Source organism: Nicotiana tabacum, chromosome 3, assembly GCF_000715075.1.
Source record: "Nicotiana tabacum cultivar K326 chromosome 3, ASM71507v2, whole genome shotgun sequence".
Taxonomy (NCBI): Eukaryota; Viridiplantae; Streptophyta; class Magnoliopsida; order Solanales; family Solanaceae; genus Nicotiana; species Nicotiana tabacum.
Genome location: NC_134082.1, coordinates 147,550,232 through 147,559,270, shown reverse-complemented (window position 1 = coordinate 147,559,270; position 9,039 = coordinate 147,550,232).

Below are 9,039 nucleotides of genomic sequence, written 5' to 3'. Positions count from 1 at the left end.
ATGAGTGAGGGGAGAGTACTACTTATAGGCCTAAGAGGCCATGTGCTGAAAACCAAATCAGAGAAATATTACCTCAGCCTGAAAAGGCATCTTTTTTAACCACCTGGGACAGCTGGTTGTCCCTTATTGGCTCAACATTTTAGTGCTAACCAAATAGGGACAGCTGCCCCAGGTTCTAGAAACTTCCTGTATCAGCCTTATCTAAAAACTTGTTTCATACCCTTCCCGGACCCCTTAAGTTTTTCATTTGTTCTATTGAACCCCTAAACTTTACTTTGTTCACAAATCAGAACTAACAAAACAAAGACCAAGATTGGCACAAATCACAGATTGAAAGGACCAAAACGTTCATGCAATTAGACCCTAACTTAACCCTAAAACCTAAATAAATTTATCATTAAGCTGAAATCAGAAATGACACAACACTTAAACATTTGAACCTAACATTAACATGAATTGACCAATAAATGAGCCATTTCTAAGATTTGAACCTATTGAATCAATTAATACTGGCATTAACAAGGAATTGAATCACAATAAGAAACTAGCATGCTAATTCTAAAATGAACTCGACTAGACACAAGCTAAACCAATTTAGACAACCCTAGCTGCAACAAAACTGACCAACTAGTAATTGAAAATATGCACAAATCACCCTAAAACTATTGACTAACCTCAATGATTAAACACATAAGTAAACAAACAACCCTAAAAAATAAAAACCCTAAATCATGCAACTACAAACAGAACAACCACACGAAGAAATCAATCAAAGAAAAGAAAAATGGTCAAGAAAAGAAGTCAAACAAGAAATTACCTATACCAGTTGGACTCGGAGAACCTGGCCGGAGCTTGGACATGGTTAAGACAGGTTTGAAATTGAATCAAACCTACATAAATCAATTGCTCCTGTTGAGAGCAAATAACTCAGGTAGGTATGAACCATTTGAACTTCAGTAGAGGCTTTTAGGTTTTCTTTCTTTTTCCTCTCTTTCCAGATTTTCGATTTGAAATTGCTCAAGTTTAAGAGGCCTTTTGGGCAAAAACAACAGGATATTAGGGGTGAAGGGAGTGGAGATATGGCTTGGTAAGGTTTTAGGATGGTTTGGGCGAACTAGGGTTTTGGGTATCAATCTTAGATCTAAGATTCAAGGGATTTGATAAGGGTTTTGGAAAAATAGTTGAGAGATTCAGAAAGAGGAGGGCAAGGAGATTATGTGGTGTAATTTTGGTGGTGTTTGGAGTTGGTCTGCCGTCGTGAGGCGATTTCCGGTCAGCGGACCACGACGGAGATGGTGGAGTAAAACAGGGCGGCTAGTGTTTCAGTCTTTGAGCTTTGAGAGAGGAGAGTGAGACAGGTTTGAGGGTTTGGGGTGGGGAAACCGGGTTTCAGATATATAGAATACGAGACCAGTTCCCAGTCGTTAGATCCATGATGATCAACGGCTGAGATCTAAAGGGGGTTACTACGGGGTTGTTTGGATGGAAAGGGATTTGGACCGGGTAAAGCTGGGTTTTGGGCTTGGAGTGGGTTAGTTTGGAACGGGTTTTGGGGCAAAGGGTTTGGGCTTCAGCAATTTTGCCCAACAACCCCTTTATTCTCCAAGTCCTTTTCTTTTCAACCTTTTTCTTTTATTTACTTTTCTTATCTTTTTCTTTAATTAAAATCCTAAATTAACTCCTAAATTGATTTAAATTGTAAAATTAAATTAATTATCTAATTACACAAATTATAACAATTACTTGGCCCTAAATTCAAAGAGAAAAATCAATAATCTAAAAGTTAAAAGAGTAAAATGTAAAACGAGCCATTTTTTGTTATTTCTATTTTTAATAAAGTAATTAATTAATTAATTAATCCTAAAATATGAACAAACAATCTAAATGCAATGCACGGTATTTTTTGGTATTTTCCCATGATTTTAATAAAATAAACATGCATAGAAATGCAAATAATTAACACAAATTCCTACAAAACCCCTATAAAATTGAAAATAATTGGAAAAAATTTATTTCTTTAATTTGTAGGAGTATTTCATATAGGCAAAAATTACGTGCTCACACTACTATAATTAGAAGTGTACCTTATTTAGGACTCCCCTAGGGGTGAGCATCGGTCGGTTCGGTTTGGTTATGAGTATTATCGGTTTAGTATATCGGTTATCGATTTACAAATTTAATAAATCGATAATCGAACCGATAAGATATCGACTATCGAGTATCGGTTAATTGGTTATCGATCATTATCGGTTCGATTATCGATTTACCTGATAAGATAACTCAATCTAGATTTAAGCAAAAAAGAGAAGACTATTGACTAGAGCTAAGCAAAAAAGAAAAAAATTCACATATAGTATACTACCCATTTCTGCGTTCTGTCCAGTGGTTACAACTGGAATAGTACTAATTCTTCAACAACAGTTGTCCAAATACATTAATAATAATACAAAGTAGTAGCAATTTTATCTTAAAATTAACATGTCCAAACATATAGTACTAACAGTTCAAATTCAAGTTAACAAGACAACAATTACTCATCCTTATAGACTTCACCAAAAAATCAGTGGATAAATAGTTATCAAACTGCAGTAATTCCCACAAAATGTTCCAAGGCATTAGCTGCCTCCTCTGATATGATAACAAAATAGTTGATTTAGAATTTTTATTTCACACAATACATGCACTTCCACAAGCGTTGAAGCCCTCAAACAGTCCAATATAATATGGATGTTATTTGTCAAATGCCTAATCTGAAAAAAGAAACAATAGAGCAATCCCTATATGAAGATGAATTTGTTATAGAAACTAAAAGCCTAATGTATAAGACTAAAGACTTACACTAGGAGTAACTAGTAAGGTCTATGAAGAATGAAGATGAAGCAACTGAAAAGTGCGGCTGACAAAGAATAGGAGAGAATGAACTGAAGCTCTAGCATATGTATATACTTAAGAGTAAAGTCGTAATTTTATTAATTCTTATTGGGTTATCGGTTAACCCATTAACAACATTGGCAAATTGAGGCCCGAACCGATAACCCAATAGTGGAAAAATTCTAAACTGTTACCGAATCGTTAATCCAATAACTCGATACCGATAACCCAAGAAATAATTAACGGTTCGGGTTATTGGTTTTACCCGATATATATCCAGCCCTAGACTCCCCTATTGTATAAAAGGGGATCTCATTCATTTGTAATCATCATTGTTCACTGATAAGAATATATGCACTCATTACTTTCATGCTATTTCTCTTATTGTTCATCAAATTTGCTTTAACATTTGCTATTCTTATTATCACACCTCGAGAATACCACAAGTCTGAGGTCGAAATTTAGCTAGTATACTGGTTTGATTTATTTTATTTTCTAATTTATCTATTTAATTCCTTATTTATCAATTGATATTGGATTAAATCGCATATCCTTAAAACCACAATATAAGTTTAATTGTTATTTGAATTTTAGGGTAAACAGTTACAACTCACTCACCTTAGCTTAAGATGGAGCAACGAGTTAGTTTATTTAAAATGAAAGTTCAATTTCTAATTGACAAAACCATATATCAACTTTGTAATTTTTTGTTCCTATCCATTGATAGATGGTTAGAAGCACTGGCATTCACATTGACTAACTATCAACTTGATTTTTGTAAAGCTAAATATTTAGCAAATTTCATTCTCGACGTCAGGGGAGGATTTAGGGGCGGAAAGGTGTTCATCCGATCATCCTTCGCCAAAAAATTATACTGTATATGTAAGGTAAAATCTGTTTTTTTTTATATATTATGTTTTGAATCCTCTTGACACAACCCAAAAACATAGCTTACTATTAAAGGTGATTCAAAATCTTTGTAAGGGTCATTGTCTCTATTCCCTCTAGTTACAACCTTTTTAACTTTTTCCTTTTTTTTGAACTCCTTTGGCTGTAATCCTGTCTCCAGCACTGCTAGACATATATTGCAAGCTTAGTCCAAATGTAAACTTGTAAGCATTAGTTTATAGTAATTTTGTCATTTCTTCTCTTGCATTAATTGATGACTTAAGGATCCGTTTGTTCCTAGATATTTTTTTTAAAGAAAATTTCCTTCAAAAACGTGTTTGTCCATAAAATTTTATAAGTTTTGGAAATTTTTTGAAAATGAGTTTTCCAAAAAAAAATTTTAAAATTTTCATAAATTTTTGCTTCCCCACTCACAAAATTGTAATATTTTTTCAAGTGAAATACATATCCAAATTTAATTTTTCAACCTAACTCTAAATATTATTTTTCTTTTCAAAAACTACAATGTTTATGTCCAAACGCCTACTAAATCATATTGATTCTTTACTACATTGTGAAGCACCATTGGTGTATATGGAGAATATTTCAGAAATCCAAACAAGCTCTTTTTTGCTTGGAGGTCTCCGTCTAGGTCACATCAAATCATGTATAGTTCAAAAAAAATAAAAAAAAAATAAGAAATCAAAAAGTATAAATGAAGATAACAGAAAAAAATTAAATTATACATATACTATTTATATGTGTTCAAGACATAGTTTAAAAAATAAATATGTTTTTTCTAATAATTTTGGTGTTTAGATGAGATAATCACGCAATTCAATAATATCAACCAATTAAATCACTTTAATTTTAACAGTAACCATAATAAATCAATATTGTTTGACATACAAATCTGAGTGTAAATTAAAATTATCCTGCATTAGAGTCATTTGGTTGGGAAACTAGTTACTTAGTTGACGAATTAAAATATGAGAATTAAATAATAATGAGATTATTTAATGACTATATTTTTATTGGTATATATTTGATTCATTAGATTAAAAATAAGATATAGAGATATAATATAAAATATGTATTTGATTTACCTCAGATAAATTGGGATACATTTTTATTTCTAATTTTTAACCTTAAATTTTTTAAAGGAATTGTAACACAAATAGCCGGCCAAATTCAATATTTACTTTTTCTAACCAATTTACATAGATTATACATTAATTATATACAGTTATACATATATTATACATGAATTATACATCCGCTGACTATTTTTAATTTAAGAGATTAGGTGGGGGACTATTTAGGTTAATTCTTCTTTTTTAAAGGACTTTAGAAGAAGAGATTTGGAGACATGCATCTTTGTCATTTTATGTTTTATTTAGTGATTATTTATTCCGTAATTGTTTTCCACCCGCAACGTGGGATAGGAATAATAGTATAGTTATGGTATAACTAATTTCAGGATTATTAATTTCGAAACAAAATAATTTGGCATTTGATTCCGAGACTATTATTCTTTATCGCCAGTGGCAAAAAAAAAAAATTCCGACAAAGAATGTTCAATATATATTATATACCTCTAAAATGTAATATTTTACCTATATATATAGTGTAATTTATGACCATGTGCTTCGCCCATGCTTATCGCACCAAACGATCCATAAGGAATTAGTTCTCAGAAAAGAGTCCAGAACCAAAATGTGGTTCTTTTGGACTCAAACTACACAAATAGGTGATTAAAAAAAAGACCTTTTTATATATAGCGCCATAATACCAGACGCTATATACTAACAGTAACGACACCGTTAAAGTATAATGCCAGGTATTGTGGCGCTATACTGTAAAAGCTGACATGGTCAGGTATAGCGCCACAATACCTGGCGCTATATATACATCATTAATGTATAGTGCCAGGTATAGTGGCGCTATACATAGATATTTTATACCCCTCCGTCTTCCATCTCGATTCATCCTCCATTTTTAAACCCCCATCTTTCTTGGTCCTCCACCAAATACCCTGATTCTGCCATTTTTAAAAATAAAAAAAAAAATTGGTCCCCCCGACACATAAAACTCGAATAAAAAGGGTCCCACATTCGAGTAGAGCTTCGTGTTATTGTTGATTCACAATTCCGGAGTCAAAATTTCAATCTTTTTGCTTTGCCAAAATTCTAAATCGAGGTATTTCGATTTATTTTAAGTTGAAACATTTATAATAATGTATATTATTTGATTTGTATGTGTTCTATTTCGGTTTGTGTTTTTTTTCGAAACTAGCATGTTTTTTATCCGGATTTAATATTAGTGTTTTCTAAAAAAATATAAATAGTAAAATAAATTTGTCTATTAATATTCTGTTTTATATATATGTGTTTTCATGTTGTTTTGTATTTTATTTGAAATTAAATTTATTTGTTGTTTATGGTTAGTTTAGATTATTTTTTAGCGTAGTAAAATCCAGACCTTTTTAGCGTAGTAAAACGTAGACCCTTATAGCGTAGTCAAATTTAGAGCCTTGTAGCGTAGTAATGTGTAGTATTTTAGCTTAGAATTCCTTTTGTTTAAGTAACTTATACTGGTTGTTGAAAATGCAAACTTTGTACAATTAAGTTAATAATTGTATAAAAATCCATATATATATAATTTGTACAATTAAGTTAATAAAAAATATGAATTTAAATTATAATAAAAACACATAATTATATATATATATATATATATATATATATATATAATTTGTACAATTAAGTATATATATATATATATATATATATATATATATAATTTGTACAATTAAGTTATTAAAAATATGAATTTAAATTATAATAAAAACACATAATTATATATATATATATATATATATATATATATATATAATTTGTACAATTAAGTTATTAAAAATATGAATTTAAATTATAATAAAAATACATAATTATATATATATATATATATATATATATATATATATATATATAATTTGTACAATTAAGTTATTAAAAAATATGAATTTAAATTATAATAAAAAACACATAACAAAATATCGAGCCCAGAACCCATAGGTGTATATATATATATAATTTGTACAATTAAGTTATTAAAAAATATGAATTTAAATTATAATAAAAACACATAATTATTAATGATAGTTTAGTGTCACTGGTCCTCAAAATATCGAGCCCTAAACCCATAAATCTATATATATATATATATATATATATATATATAATTTGTACAATTAAGTTATTAAAAAATATGAATTTACAGTTGACGACATGGACGTGACTATGGACATTGGATCTATTAGCCCTACAGCCCCAACATAGATCCGAGTATATATGGGACGGACAATTGCTTACACAGACTTTCCGGGCTAGGAGAGTGGATCTATTGTGGGAGTTTTTGAGTCCTCCCCGCGTTCTACATCCCCGCGTTGTCCATTACTTGGAGGAGATGGGATTATATAGGATTATTAGGATTGGTCGGATACAGCTCGACTATGCTTTGATCACGGCCTTGATTGAGCGGTGGCGACCGAAGACGCACACTTTCCATTTGCCCATCGGCGAGGCCACCATCACACTCCAGGACGATGAGATTTTATATGGCCTGTCCGCTGATGGCGTGCCAGTTTTATTGCCTGCGACCATGAGATATTATTCGCGGCAGGCATATTGGGATATGGTGCACATGTTCACGGGTTTCATGTTGGAGGACAAGGCGGTAGCGTCTAGGTCCAGTCGTATACAGTTAGTCCCCATTAGAGACCACCTGGTGCAGATCCACCATACTATCACCGATGAGTCTGCGGAGGTGGATGTACAACGATATACGAGGTTGCTGTTGCTCCTTCTATTTGGGGGGGTCTTGTTCCCGAACACTTCGCGGAACCTAGTGAGCCTCCATTTTCTGCATCATATTGCCCGGTTTGAGGATACATCTTTGTACAGCTGAGGTGGTGCTGTCATCTCATATCTGTACAGGCAGATGTGTCGGGCTTGCATCGGCACACAAAGAGACGTTAGTGGCTTTCTGCCGCTTCTACAGGTGACAACATATTCAAATAATATGCCCATTAGTTACAATTCTACCTAGTTATAGTTAATCTTATACTTTACGTCAACTTTGTATGTTAGGTTTGGGTCTGGGAGCGATTTCTGCAGTTTCAGCCACCTCTACCACAACTACCGGCTAATGTAGAAATTCCGCAACTCCCTCTAGCCTGTAGGTGGGTTATGCGTCGTACTCTTGCACGAGAGTATGATGCCCATCATAATCTCCCCCTCTGTAGGGATGTGTTGGATCTGCTGGAAGACGCACAGGTGAATATCTAACTAAACTTACTTGTTATAGATTAACTTAGTGTTGTGCATACTAACGGTTTGTGTTCTTATTTGATAGTTCATCTGGACGTCGTACAATGATGGGGTGATAGGTACCCTGCCAGCGTATTGCACGTTCGGCCGACATATTTGGAGGGCTTCTGTCCCACTCATATGCCTCGATATTGTCGAGCACCATGCCTCCGAGCGGGTATTTCGTCAGTTTGGCCTGCCGCAACCTATACCGACTCCGCTTGCATGGCATGGGTTACATTATGAGAGGGATTATCGGTCCAGGGCGGATGACACATTTATGGCATGGCTTAACGAGCAGTTGGGTACCTAGGACAGGCGAGGGGACTTGATCCCACCTCCGCAGCACTTTTCTATTCCACGTTATATGGCATGGTACCGCACTGTTTCCCGACTTTTTATTGGGAACCCAGTTCATCAGGCACACGGTCGGTACGTACCATACGCCGGGAGACACGAGACCCTGGTATGTTTTCTGTTATTATTAGTTATATAGCTATAATTTAGTGCCAAATATGTAGTTTATATTTTTTACTTTGTGCAGGCGATTGGATTGCATACCGTCTATCATATGGGGCAGCAGATGCAGAGTTATATCCACGATCCTATGGCCATGTAGGAGCATAGTTGTCGATTCATGGATGTGGCTGCCCAGACACTGCAGCGAGCCCGATCGGATCAGCGTTTGGCACACGAGGCTGATTATATGGACCCAACGCAGTACCATCGAGGTCGTGGTATCCCACGAGCTGGTGGTGGCCGACGAGCTGGTGGTGCCGAACGACGTGGTTGTGGGCGGAGAGGAGGTGGTCCCCAGCAAGGGGGCGTTAAGGCTCCTGCCTATGATGTTGCTACTGATATGGCAGGTAGCATGCATGAGACGGACATGCCGTCTTACAGCCTTGGAATT